The sequence below is a fragment of the Accipiter gentilis genome, chromosome 2 (genome assembly GCF_929443795.1).
Source record: "Accipiter gentilis chromosome 2, bAccGen1.1, whole genome shotgun sequence".
Lineage (NCBI taxonomy): Eukaryota > Metazoa > Chordata > Aves > Accipitriformes > Accipitridae > Astur > Astur gentilis.
This window is the reverse complement of record NC_064881.1, coordinates 27,407,625-27,421,895: the sequence shown is the minus strand read 5'-3', so window position 1 is coordinate 27,421,895 and position 14,271 is coordinate 27,407,625. Positions and strand designations below refer to the sequence as shown.

The 14,271-nt window shown below is 39.6% G+C and overlaps 1 protein-coding gene across 2 annotated transcripts in view; it reads right to left on the bottom strand.

Annotated features, from left to right (window-relative positions):
• The window catches only part of NECAB1 (N-terminal EF-hand calcium binding protein 1), a 70,696-nt gene that overhangs the window by 20,550 nt on the left and 35,875 nt on the right, over positions 1–14,271 (bottom strand). The window lies entirely within an intron of this gene.

Here is a 14,271-nt window from a genome sequence, read left to right as displayed (position 1 = left end):
TAAAGCTGTTTCTTGTTCTTCCCAATGTGAATTACAGCTGAAATGCCTTTCTGACATTTAGACTTCTCTTTTCATGTATGCATTTGCAGTCAGAACACAAATATGAGATGTTTTGAAATTTAGATGTAAAATAAAAGATTATAGGATAATAGCTTTAAAAGCACTTTGCTCTTAAATGAGAGCAATCTATTCACAAGATGTTATTAGTTCTTGTTGGAAGACTTCTGCTACAGAAATGTCAGATGTTAAACCACCTGTGAGTCATCAGTTAGTTATGTAGCCAGGAGCTTCGTGGTCTTCTATATTTACTTCTTCTATCTTCAGAGTAATCAGGTGTGAGCCAATCTCCAACAAAAAATTTCTTATTTATAAATTTTTAAAATAGATACTAATGAGAGATTGTTTGTCTACCTTTTGAGTGAATACCTCAGACTCACACCAGTTCTGTAAATAACATTTATGGCAGCCTTTATGGTTACTACATCTTATTATACAATAAGAAAGCTGATTTTTTCCTTCTTCTAAATTGTCTCCATTGTAACTGATTTAAAACTTTGGTGGACCTGATAGAGATAATTTAATTTCCAACATTTTTGATTCTCTGTGGCATGTTAGAACAACGTGTGTGAATATGCATAGCATGGACAGCTAAACAAAATCCTGCAGTAGAAATCCAAGTTATGTTTTCATTTTTCAGCTTTCACCAGTGCACTTGGAAATAAGTGAACAAAACATGACAGAACTGATGGTTTCTCGTAAGTTTTTAAATTCCAAAGCAGTCTCACAAGAGGAGGATAATCAAAGTGGACATCCAAAAAGTAAACACTACGGATAGCTCCATATAGCTTCTTGCTCATAGTCACGATAAATCTGATACTGGGATGCTGAATTACAACTTAAAACATGCATCAATACTGTTTCATTTTGCAACTGTTCAGGTGGGCCCTTGCTGACGGGAGGATGGTGTAAACATTGGCTGTGTAATACTTGCCACTGCCTGAGGCTGTCTGCTTTTTGCCTCCCTCAGAAATGCTTTCCTGCAGCTGAAAGTTATTAAGGTGTTTGTTTTTTTTTTATCAGAACTACTCTAGGTTTGTGCATTGCACCAGGATTTGGTCTTTTTTCTTCCTGTTCTGTTGTCCCTTAAGTTCTGTATTTAAAGGCTTCCCTATGGAAAAGGTCCTTGTGATCTTTAAATATGGCTTAGAGTTCCCTTATCAGGTACACAGAGCTTTTTTGTAAAGATGGGCTAGGCAGACAAGATGCTAACATCATCTGTGGGCATCTGGAATTATCAAAGACTCTTTCCTTACTTATATTTTACCCAAGCATTGGTATTTACAACTCTTTTATGCAGAACTACTTAACTTGCTTAATGTACCCTGTTAGGCAAATGGCTGCTCAATATTTTTCTTTAAATAACGGCTCTGAGTCAAGCAATTCTGAGCTCACAGCAACGTTAGATAATTTCACTCCGTCCCACTAAAAGTAACTACTCCTACCCGTCCTTCTAAAATTCTTTGTTACGAAAGAAGGTATTCAGCAAATATAAATTGCCAGCATTATTATAATTTTAGTTATGGAGGGAAAAAGATTGTCTGCTACAATTCAACTTAAATCTTAACTCCGCTTCTTGGCAATGAGGAATTACCAGCCATGCTTTGTTACTGCTTCACCATTCTACTTCCTACAGAAAAGTGCCCTCATTTGCATTTTACTAAAGGCACACTGGTACAAGATTTCACTAGAAGAAAGAAAATGTTGATTCTGAATTAAGAAAAATGTGTATCAATTTATTAAGTCTATATTATGGTAGAATCAGCTTAACTGGCATGCCCAACATTTGTATTGTCAGTATACTGCACCACCAATTAATGATGGGACCCACTGATGGCATCTGTACATAAACTAGAAAAATGGCCTGTTTCTTGAATTTCATTAGCTGTAAATTACCGTTCATTAGCATATACATTATAGTGCACAGGAATTTGGGCAGTCCAGATGAAGTAAGCGTGTGTTAACATACCGTTCTTCTTGTTAGTTTTACTGGTTGTGAGTGAATGAGGGTAATCTTCCTCATCAAGAGACAACTGCAACCTTTGTAAGCAGCTAAGATTTGAGTTTCCATTAATGCAACTGAAAATACACATAATTAGTTATTTCCCTGTGGAAAAGGTCACTGTGGTCTTTAAAACTGGCTTACGGCTATCTTAAAAGGTACAGAAGACTTTCTCCTTTTATGAAGGTAGAGGAGGCAGCACTTAGGTATCTCCTAAGGAAGTCCACATCTCAGGGCTAACAGAGGTTCAGCGACTCTCTGGATCCTCTCGAGCCCTGGTGCCAGCCCCGATCCTCTCCCCTTGGGTGACCTGACACCACACCGATCCACTTAGCAGAAGAGCAGCTCCTTGAGATGGGGAAGGAGGGAGATTCCTGTGTTCACTTACTTGGGGCAAGCAAACTAAACTTGGCTGGGACAAAAAACCCCTCTGAAATCTCTCAGAAAGGGTGGGAGCTTAGGCAAGAGCTCCACAAACTTGGTGGGAAAGGATGTCTGACTGTCACATCTAGTCCAACGCCCTGTTCAGAGCAGGGCCAACTTCAAAGCAAGGTCAGGCCACTCGGGGCCATGCCCCCCTGAGTTTGGAGTATTTCCAAGGATGGAGATTACACCATCTCTCTGGGCAACCTGGTCCAGTGCTGCACCACTCCCTCTGTGCAAAGTATTGTCTAGTCAGCATTTTCCCTTCCGCAAGCTGCAGCTGTTGCCTCTTGTGCCTTTGCTACGCACCCCTGAGAAAGACAGTGTTGTCTTCTCTTCTCTACAACCCTCCTTTAGATAGCAGAATTACATCTTCCCAGAGCCTCTTCTCCAGGCTGAACAAACCTAGTCCCCTTGGCCTCTCCTTCCTATGTTGCTATTTTGCTATATAGTAGTTTATGTTACATAACACTTTATAACTTACTTGTGCTTTATTGTACTTGTAACATTACTTATAATAGTTATTACTGTTATATTACTTTGCAATTTTCTGTTTCCTATTTTATATGTCGTATCAAAATAATTTCATAAAAATTACTTATGCTTATCTTTATAGAAAATATCCTCAGGGCAAGTAAAAAGTAGTTACCATTGAGTAAACTCAGTAAGGAGTAATCTATTTAAATTTCCCCTGGTCATGGACCATGGCCTGCCCAGTGTGTTCAGATCCTACATTAGTGGGACAATACCCTGGGTTACAACTTTAAATTGAGGATATAAAATTAGTCAGAATAACTGTACTAAAATGAAAAAGAATTTAAGCCTTTTTAATGTCAATCACTAAGATCTAATTCTCCAGACTGTAGGATGGAATCAGGACAGAGTTGGAATAAAATCGTAATTTCAGCAGAAGCCAGATCCACAGATGCTCACTGTGATAACTCCACACAAATGGAACTTTTAGAGTATCCTCATTGTAAAAGTGAGCAAAGGCATAACATGCCAAAGTATTAAATAGGTTCAACTTCAATTTTAGATGTGGCACAAACTTTACAAGTTTATTGAAGTATTAAATTTGGAATAAATTACATGTTTAAATTCTGCCTAGAGAACTGGAACAGTGACAGTCTCTACTAACCGCTTGCAGTGCTGACGTTAAGAGCGATGAAATAAAATAGGCAGCCATGGGTGATTATAGGAGAATATTGAGACACTTTTGTAATGGCACCCATCAGAACAACACAAAAGGATTAATGCATGGATAAAAAGTAACTCCTATTTAACTGCTCTTAAGCGTACCACATAGCTTAGAGACAAGAAACTGTGTTTTGGCTGTGTTTTATATCAGCAGGTGGCAGAGATATGTATGTGTAATGCCATTGCTCCTGGGAGAAGGTTGTAAGAATACAAGGAAAACATCAAAGCTGTTGGTGGTTTTGTTGGTGATATCTATGGGAGAATGGCTAGGTTAAATGTTTCTTTTTCTGCTCTGAAGTTACTTCTATACACTTTTATGTTTAAAGGTAAAGGTATGGATATTAACTTAATTAAGGTTGGGGGGTAGGGGTGGGGTGGGTTGTGTTAAGTCCTGACTACTTAACACATGTTCTCTGCTATCAGCAAAAATTTGACCGTTGTCTCTTTCTGACTCAGCAGGTATAAGACTTCTACAAAAAAGATCAAAGGAGTTCCCAAGAGTTTTCATTACTCTGATAAGGAGCTCAGAGGAAAGGGGTGAATCTCTGGAATATCCTTGCACGACTGCTCAGAATTCACTGCCTGCAGCTTTTTGAATTTATCTGCGTTTGACTTGACTTGCGCTAATAGTCACGATCTTAAGTAACTTTTATAGATAAAAAATCCTATGAAATGAAATTCCAAAACCTCATTTAATAATGTCCCTAGATAAAAATAGCTGTTCATTCATAGGGTCCTCTCTGCTTTGTAGCAGGGAGCAACTGGTGATATATTTAGCACCGTCACCAGCATTCCTCTCTTCAACTGAGTTTACAGATGAACAGTTGAGTACCTGGGTTTATGCAAAAAGGATCCAGACTCCAGTTCTAACCACTGGCAAGTCTGGCTCATCAGAAATTAGGGAATGATAAAATAAACCCCCAAGGAATTTAGGTCAAGTCATCCATGGTCAAAAGAAAAAATGTTCCTGATAGTTCTTTTTAGGAATTTACAGACTGCATTTAAACAGTTTTATAGCTATTTTAGCTAGAAAAAGTAGAATACGAGAAACAACTATGCCTGCAAATAGGAACAGTTCTTAAAAGCCTAGTGCAGATGGAGCTTAGTACAAGTTCATTTATTGCTCTGACATTTTGATGTTACTACTTTTTATCCCTTTGTTGAGCTCTGATTACTCAAAAAGGATTGGTTGAAAAATTCCCACCAAAAATTTATCGAGCTTTGCAATTTAAACACCACAAAAATGCATTGAAGGCATCTGCTTTACTCCACTTTTTTCTATTTTTTAGTGAAAACCCTTTGACAATTCTTCAGAGTTCAGTCAAGAAAGTCCAGTCTTTAGGACTTTCTTCAACAATTGCTTTAGAATCCTCTCTCATTTTGTAGATCTAATGTTGAACACTGTTAATATTTTAGAGGGCTGTGTTTGGTCTCGTATTAGAGCTGAATGAAACACCTGTGAGAAATGGAGGTGGGAGCGGCACCATGCCCATCATTTCTTTGAACGAACGGTATGTATGAAATTTTGAAATTATTGCAATTTTTTTTTTAGAATGAAAAACTGAACTGCTTTTTGACTAAAAGAATCTTCTTTTATTCCTCTTTCAGCCCAACAATTAATGCATTTTTTTGCTGCAATGTAGCCAACATCTGCCTGGAAGGGTAGGATGGTTTTTTTTCTCCATTCAGTTTTGTATTCTTGAGGCTGGGCACTGGCAATGCAAGGCACGTAATGCCTAATCTCTAGGCAGCCACATCTTTTGTTGGTTTTCTGGCTCTGTCCTTCCCTTTGTGAAAAGCATGAATTTACAGCAAATCTTTCAACCCTCGTTCCCCTCCATGGTATTAATTTATGACATCCATGCAAGTGTTGCCTAGCCACTAAAGGTACCTGAAGATAGCAGATAGGATGTGAAAACACACTACTAATGAAAGAAAGCTAAATCTTGAGTCTGCGGTTTGCTTGACTAGTTGGATGATAAATATTCTGAGAGGATGTTTTATGATGTGGCAATCAGACAGTACTCACTCTGTGAAACTATCTTCTTCATCTATGATCTTTTAATTGGTATTTTACGTCTTCTAAATAATTACGAGAATCAAAACCACTACTCACTGTAATGGAAGGAGATACAATATATGTCCAATTAAACTAGTGCACTAGAGTAAACTGTCATTAAAAGACAGCCTGAAGCAATCAAATATGCAGGAAGACTTAACTGTGTGCAGCTAAGAAATACATTAGATTGCAGTATTTTTGTCAGTTGGCTTACAGTATTAAGTATTAATCATTGCATGCTGCAGTATGTACTCCTGCTGCTCTTTATGTCTTGAACTTCATCTGTCTGCCTTCAGTGTTTTATGTAATATTAATCCTGAAAGGATTTCTGTTTCTTTAAAAGGAATAATAAAATGAATAACTCATTTTTGTTCTGGCTTTTCATTTTCAGTGGAATCTGGATAGTTTGTCCACTTTAAAACATCAACATAGGAGATGGCTATGGTATTTTAGACTGATGCTGACCTGAAAAAAAAAATCAGTGATAAATGCAAGGAACAAATTACCTGGATTCAAAGCCAATGCATGAAAATTATTAACCAGGATAAACTGAGTAATACCTGCCTTAAGTTATTCTTTGGCAGCAGGTATTCATTACATTCATTCTGCAAAAGGTGCATTTGTAAAAAGTGCAATTTCAAAGAGAACAAGACTAGATTCTGTGGTAATTGTTAATAAATTCTAATAATGTGAAAAAAGTGGTGCCACCCAATTTAACACAGATTTTGAGGAAAAAAAAAATAAAAAAAATTAAAACTTCATTTTTGCTCAAACAGAATGTCAGTTGTGGAACTCTATTGTTGACATACGCTTGTCTAGCTTTTTTTCAGTTATTTTGTTTTGTGATATAATTTACATAATTGCTACTGTTACTATTACTTAAATATGCAATAAAAAAAATCTAGGTATTCTGGTTTATAATAGGTATCAACCCTCCAGAGTGCAGTGATTTACATAATTACTATAAATGCACCATCAGTAACTAAATTCATGTCCCTGTGTTACTCGTTCAGCTCCTATAATCTTCTCTCTTACTTTGACTGGCTTCTAATTTTAGACTGTTCAAGAAGTTTTCCAGTAATAACAAGGCTGCATTGACTTCACTTAGCTTTGAGTTTTTCTAAGCAAAGCAGAAAAATGAATGATTTCATAGGAGCAAAGAATTAGACATGCTGTGTCAGTCACTGAATCCAGCATCTTGCTGTTGCACACCATGCACTCCCCTTTCTATGTTTTTGCAAGCAACGTGTAGAAAGAAGTTAGGGGGTTTTGCCCCCAGATGCTTGGAACTCTATTTCAGAACTTAATTGCGCTATTGAATAAGAATTATCTTTCATTTCCATCCTAAACTTAATATGTTTATGTTTTGCATATTTAAATGCTGGGTGTGAACCAGTCATGGTTATTGCTGCTTAAGTGGTGTTTGCTAGTTCACCGAGTCTGGTCCCCAGCTATCACAGAGAGCTGGAAACTGAGCACCACACAGCCGCCCGCTCACTCCCCTCACGCAGTGGGATGGGGAAGAGAATTGGAAAAAAAAGTAAAACATGTGGGTTGAGATAAAGACAGTGGAATAGGACAGGAAAGGAAGAAAATAATAGTAAAGGTGGTAATAATAATGATAATAGTAATAAAAGAATTAGAATATACAAAACAAGTGATGCACAATGCGATTGCTCACCACCAGCCGACCGATGCCCAATTAATTCCTGAGCAGCAGCCCCTGGCCATCGTTCCCCCCAGTTTATATACTGGGCATGACATCACATGGTATGGAATACCCCTTTGGCCAGTTTGGGTCAGCTGTCCTGGCTGTGTCCTGTGCCAAATTCTTGTGCCCTTCCAGCCTTATCGCTGGCTGGGCATCAGAAGCTGAAAAATCCTTGATGTAATAGAAACACCTACTTAGCAACAATCAAAAACGTCAGTGTGTTACCAACATTCTTCTCATACTGAACCCAAACCATAACACTATACCAGCTACTAGGAGGAAAATTAACTTTATCTCAACTGAACCCAGGACACGTGTCCTTCATAAAATAGTTGCAAAGGAGGGAAGAAAGTTCCTCCAAAGCAAAGAATGTGAGACTTTACAGAGTCTGAAAAGGAGAAAGAATTGCAGTGTCCCATTCCTCATTTCCTACGTTGCCTGCCATTCCTTTCCACGGAAGTCTGCAGTGCTTTTGTCTCCAAAAGAGCTGTACCTCTGTATTTACAGGAGGAGTGTGCACTCAGAGGTCATCGCTCTCTTTATTCAGTTTTGAAGAAGTGTACGTTAACTATTCTAGCCAAAGCACCTTCTGGCTTTCATCTATGGAAGAAAGATTTTGCTGTACTTTTGAGGAAGAAAAGAGATGCAGAGAAATGGAATAAAACCCATGAAATAAGGATAATGAAAATATGACACAGAAGAACAGATCAAGGGGGAATCTTCAATATTTGTTTAAACAATTTCCTATTTGCTGACAGTCCTTCTTGGTTATTTTGATGTTCCCTTTACTTTAGATTTGAATTTCTTATTTCGCTGTTCATAAATATTTTCTATTGGCTGTACAAAAGTCCTGCCCAACTTCATCCAGGAGGTTGCTGTTGCATTATAGTTATTGGATTTGTGCTTCAGATATAAAGTGATATAGGGTCAAGCTCCACTCTTACACACCGGATCGAAGTTTAATCTTATAAGCACAGTTAACTATAAAAGCCAGTTTCAGGTTACATTTTAAAAAAAATAAATTAAAAAACTCTCTTGCACTATTTCCTTTTGGAATTAAAATATATGAGCTAATAAATTTAACCAATTTAATCTAAGAAAGAGCTTAGATATGAAGCTTCTTTTTGCTGGAGGTTGGATCACTTTTACAGCAGGTATGGTGGTCTTAGTTTACTTTTGAGACAGCTCACAGGGTGGCCTCCATGACTGCTACACAGACTGCATTCGCAAGGAAGAAGAAACAACTGCATGGGCGCTCAGTGCCGCTCTCCCAAGGAAGCATCTCTGCCGCGCTCTGTTGTTCCCAGTGATTTCCGATTCCCGCCACCTCGCTGTTGTGCCAATGCAGAAAGTCTGAATTTTAGTAGTTACTCCAGCACGTTAACAGCTGGTACTCTGTTAAGACCATTGTGGGCTCCACGATAGACTAATGGGTTAGGTGAGGCTCAAGCCAACAGTCACCGAAATCATGGAGCAGGAAGCATGTCCCATCCTGAAATCCCCCTGGCACAGTCACTTGGCCACCAGCCAGCTGTGGTTAGACTTTCACCAACACTGCAGTATAAACCGCTCTCAGGAGCAGGGGGGTTAAAATAACCTGAATTGGTCCCTGCTTCCCTGCAAGCCTCAGCGGCCAGCCTTCACTGTGCGGGTGCCAGTGCGGACACACGGGGATACGTCGGGGCTGGAAAATGACCCTGTGCTGTTGGCAAAAGGGAAGCTGGAAGGAGAGGGGACTGCTCTTCAGCTGGTGAAAAAAAGTGAACTTCAAACGGGTGTTATGACTTTGACAAAAGGCACTGTCGGCTCAGGGTAAGCCATCACCAGCCCTTCCTCTGTGAGACAGTTCCTCTAGGAAAAATCCTTTGGAGACCTCAGAGCTATTCCAGTACCTAAACTGGAGTCTGGTGCCCTACAGAGACCCACCTGGTTTCCAGCTGCTGCCCCAGAAGGGGACCTCATCCTGCCCGGGGGTCTCATCCTGCCCCTGGGTCTCCTAGAGGTCCTGTGTGCTATTTGTCAGCCCTGTGCAGACATCTTGGACACCCTTGAATACCCCAGGTTTTCTAAAATACCACTAGACCCCTGTTTAAGCCCCTGAATACTTCTATATTGTCAACTTAATTTCATATGAAAATTACATTTTTGGTGATTAAATGAGCTTTTGCTAGTTTACTGAGTACAGAATAGTTCACCACCACCAGCAGGTTGCATTTGCAATAAACTACAGCAATACCAGAAATAAAAATCGTACAGCAAAGCTTGTTCTTACTGAATAGCTGACAAATGGCAACAATTTTATGGCTTAATAACTTAAGGAAGACACGTTCTTTAGTCTGTAAGTTTCTGATTTTCAGTACTCACAAGTCAATAGAACCAACATGTCAAGCACCTTAAAAAAACTGGTCTATTTTTATCTATCTACATCATTACTCAGTGATAGATTTTTTTCTACCTACATCATTACCCAGTGATAGATTTTATTTTCTGTGCTGTGGGCTGCAAAATTTCTCTTCATTGTATTTATATGTGACTGCAAGCTACAGAATGTAATAAAAATGCAGCTTGATGAAAATGGTATGTTTATTTGGGTAATAAAAAAGTTAAGATTAAATATTTTAATTAAACATACTTCTGTGTTTTGTTATAAAAATGTCAGAGAAAAAGGCTTAAAGCAGCAAGCCTTCCAATGCATTTGTAAAGTTTTGCTGAGTCTTTAATTTTTAATGCTTCCTGTATATAAGATGAAGAAGAAATGAGATAAACAGAACTATCCCAGCTTGTACTTTGATCAGGAAAATATCAACCTGGCAGGTACAGGGAAAAAAACTGACACTGATGATTAATCTGTCCTCACCACTCCTCTATAAGCAACTCATGCAGACTCTCCATCCTAATGAGAGGAATGATCAAAGACCAAATGCCACAAATCCCTCTAAAAATCCTGATATGTGTTTCCCTTCCTTGTGTAAGGATAAAACACAAGAGACGAGTACCAAAACAGAAGGACTGTAGCTCCCCTAGCATCCTCTGGTAAGATGGTTTTTGTTTTAAAAGTATGTTTCTTGCAAATGCAGCTCAGCCTTTTCCCTGCTGAAAGATGCCCTTTGCTATATCTAGTTATCTGCATTTTTAGCTCAGCACCTTCCAGCAACGGAGCATCAACCACTCCTACAGCCCCGAGGGCTTCCTGTCTTCCCGGGTGCTGTTTAGTTTGGTTAGGCTGGAGGGATCTGGCCCCAGAACACTGAAAAAGAACTCTGGTTTCAAAATTTCTTGAACCTACTAACACACTGGAATGTTTTCTCCCATAGATGACTTGGTATTTTCGCTTTCAGATAGCACAGGACTGGAAGACTGGAGAAAAGCTCAGTTCAAGAAAGCTGTGCTGACAGCTCTTTCAAACCACAGAGAGAAATAAAGTACACAGAAATTATGCTGCAATTACCTTGCAGGAATCAGTTATCTGCTAATCTGTTGGGTTAAAAATATCTACATGTGGAAATAATTTGGAGTGATGGGGACGATTTGGTTGATCTTAATTTAAATCCAGGATTCTGTAGCCAGGCCAAACTCCAGTTGGTCCTGGTGGGAGATCTTTCTGTCTAAAGGCTGAACAGGTTGGGAGTATTTGCAAACAAAACCCAAGGTATTTATTCAGTAATGCATGTGATTTTCAAAACTGATTGTGAATTAAAAAAACAAGACAACATGTGCAAAAGCTAGCTGGTACACACTTGGGTGCTGGATTTAAGGATATGATTCAAATAATGCCACACACTTTGTTGTTATCAAACTTAGATTAACATATGCCAAAAAGTACAGTCTATTAAACAATACATTTGGGGATGTGTGTGGTGTGTGTGTGTGTGTGTGTAATTTCTAGTTCTGTCTATATCTGGAATAAGGAGGGGTTATAGATTAGGGTTTTAGATTTTTCAGACATGCTGATCCATGTTCAGCTTTTCACTGAAGACTGACACATCTTCCTTCCCCAGGGTTTCCTTGGAAACTGAAGCTGAACAATTTTTCTGGGGCTCTGATTTTGCAGCTGCCTCTCATGCAAAGTATCTACTGAGTATGGGCAACCTGAATTGGAAGGAAAGCAGGGATCTTCTATAGGAAGGACGGAGTGGTGATTGCTTATCTGGCTCTAAGCTGGATAAATAAAATAAATGAAGTACCAAGCTGCTCCTTTTTCCCCCACAATATTTAAGACTGAATGAGATGCCCACCTCATGCTAGAGTGGCATGCACTCTGGGAAAGTTTAGCAGAGACTGATAGTAAGAGGTGCTGAACTTTCTCCAATCCACGAAAAGTCAGAGGGAGTGGAAAGCTCACGGCAACCCTGAGGACTGGGTCCATAACCAGCCCCATGCTCTGCAGAGTAGAGTTCAGGACCAATCTTGGCAGTTTTTACTTTTGGTTTTTAATAGGATAATTTGGTCCTTGGAAATTTGGTACTGATCACTGGAAACTGACTCAGCCGCTATAGGTACACCATGTCTTTGTAGCTCTGACAGCATAGGTCTTCAATTCTGGGCTTTTTTTCTATATATGAATTTTCCAACTAGGTGATGGCTTAGAAGATAGTAATAAATGCTCCCGTTACTCAGTGACTCTTCAAGGGACCAGGTGGCTGCAGTGGCAGAGCAGTGACAAAGTTTTATTTTGCACCAGGAGAGGAAACCCAAGCCTTGCTCCGATACATGCCAATGGCCCTTCATAACCAACCACACATTTCTGAGCACCTGCTTTTCTGAGCTGGGGAGTCAACTCGACCTAGGAGCTACACCACATCTAGTGTGTCACTGATGGTGAACGTCATTTATCCATGCTATCTCAGTATGCTAACTAGCTTTTGCTGCACCCCCAGCTCTGGTTTTAGATGGATATATTCCAGATTTTAGACCATAAACTTCAATAAAAACTTGGGCTATGTAAGATGGAAATTTTAATATTTGCACTCCAATGATTTATCAGGTAGTCAAGTCACATAACCTATCTGTTTCCTGAGAACTGAGTTCCTGTTGTGAATAATCCCAATTTTGAATTGAGAATTTAATTTCTGTACAAAGCTGTAATTGCCGGGCATATCCTTGGCAGAAAGCTCTACTTTAGAATATTTGAGGATACATTTTTTGTTCGACCGTGTTCACACACTGCTTCTACTAATTGGAATTAGAAGTGTTCTTCCCAGTGTTAGCCTTGCTCTAGTTCAGCCACCACTAATGAATAGTCACTTGGAATATTCCTGAAAGAGAGAAAACCCATTAAGCTTGAATCTTCAGTCAGGAAAACAAAATTCAAAGAAATTGTCATTTGGTTATTCTTTAGATGGGTCCTTCAAGCAGAAAAATGAAACACTTATTAATAGGCTGGATTTTCTTATCCATTTTTCTGGTCAGGCCAATGTTTACTTCTTACAACTCTGATTAGTCTACTGGGACTCCTCCTTGTAATTAACTTCTGAGGTAATTCTTAAATGCTGTGTTCTATTAACTTCCAGTAGTTATCAGATGACATCCTGCCCTTTAGCAGTAGTTTAAACACAGGGCTAATTTTATTTTATTTTTATTTTTTTTTTTCACATTGTGCATAGCTAGAATGAACTGATCTGTTGCTTTTTAGTGTCCAGCTCAGTGAGGCAGTGAGTCAGCGCACATTCACTTCATTAGGAGTGGAAGATGCACAGCATGAATGGAGAGGCGTTCAGCTTACTGGCTCAAGCACTAAATAAATAAGCTACGCTTTCAGGTTTTTATTTTTGGCACTTCATGTAAAATGCATGAGTACTGCACTCTCCCAAACACCCAAATGCCAAAGATAACAGCTTCGCTAAAGCAGCACGGCTTTCTCCCCATTGATCTCTCCATTGATTGACTGAAAAAAAGGGGGGTTTCCCCCATGGGATCTCACTGAGTACATTTGGCTGAAATTTCTGTTCTCGATGGCTCTCCTTCCAGTGAATAATCTGATGGTGTGGGTGTGGGGCAGGGTTTGGAGGGTCTAGGTTCACTTCCTTCCCTGGTTTATGCTTTCCCTCACCTTTTGAAGCTGTTCCACCTCGCACAGAATATCTAACTGTTCAGCCAGGGAAAAGGAGCCTATTACCCAAAGTCTTGACATCTAGCTAGGATGTGGTATGAACGAGCAGGTCTGAACAAACGAGCAGGCACGACCGTACTGGACTGAGTGCCAAGTGGCTCAGCCGCCTCGCACGTCCTGCAGCACAGCTACATCCCCCGGCGGGCAGACGGATGGAGAAACCCAGCTTCTCCTCCCGGGAGAGGTCTCCTCCCTCCCGGGTGAGCATCCCCTCGCTGCGCGGGTGGGCAACAGCCCTAACACCGCCTCTTTGCAGACTCTGAGCGCTGGTTTTGCTCAAAATGCCTGAAATGGAAATGAAATCTTGTTCTTGGTCGGGACGTTTCACTCAACCCAAATTTCTGTGTCTTCCGTTGTTACCATCAGAAATACTTTCAAGTGATTTACACTGGCCAGTTATATTTTGGGTCTAAGTAGTTTGGATGCACAGCTGCTGCCTACAGGATGGTTTTGTAATCATGAGAGTACTGGGCGTCAGCTTCAGGGAACACGGGGAGAGATATTCCAGCCCTTTTTAATCTCTTTAAACTATCCTGGAATCTACATTTAACAATAACATAAATACAACTCCCCAGTATGTCTCCAGATTACTCTTGCCTACCTAATTTAATGGTAGTCATTAATGTAAAGTCATTAGCATCTTTTACCAACATGTTTTCTACTTCAAAAATTTGGATTTTTTTTTTTTTTTTCAAATTCAGACTATTTCCAAA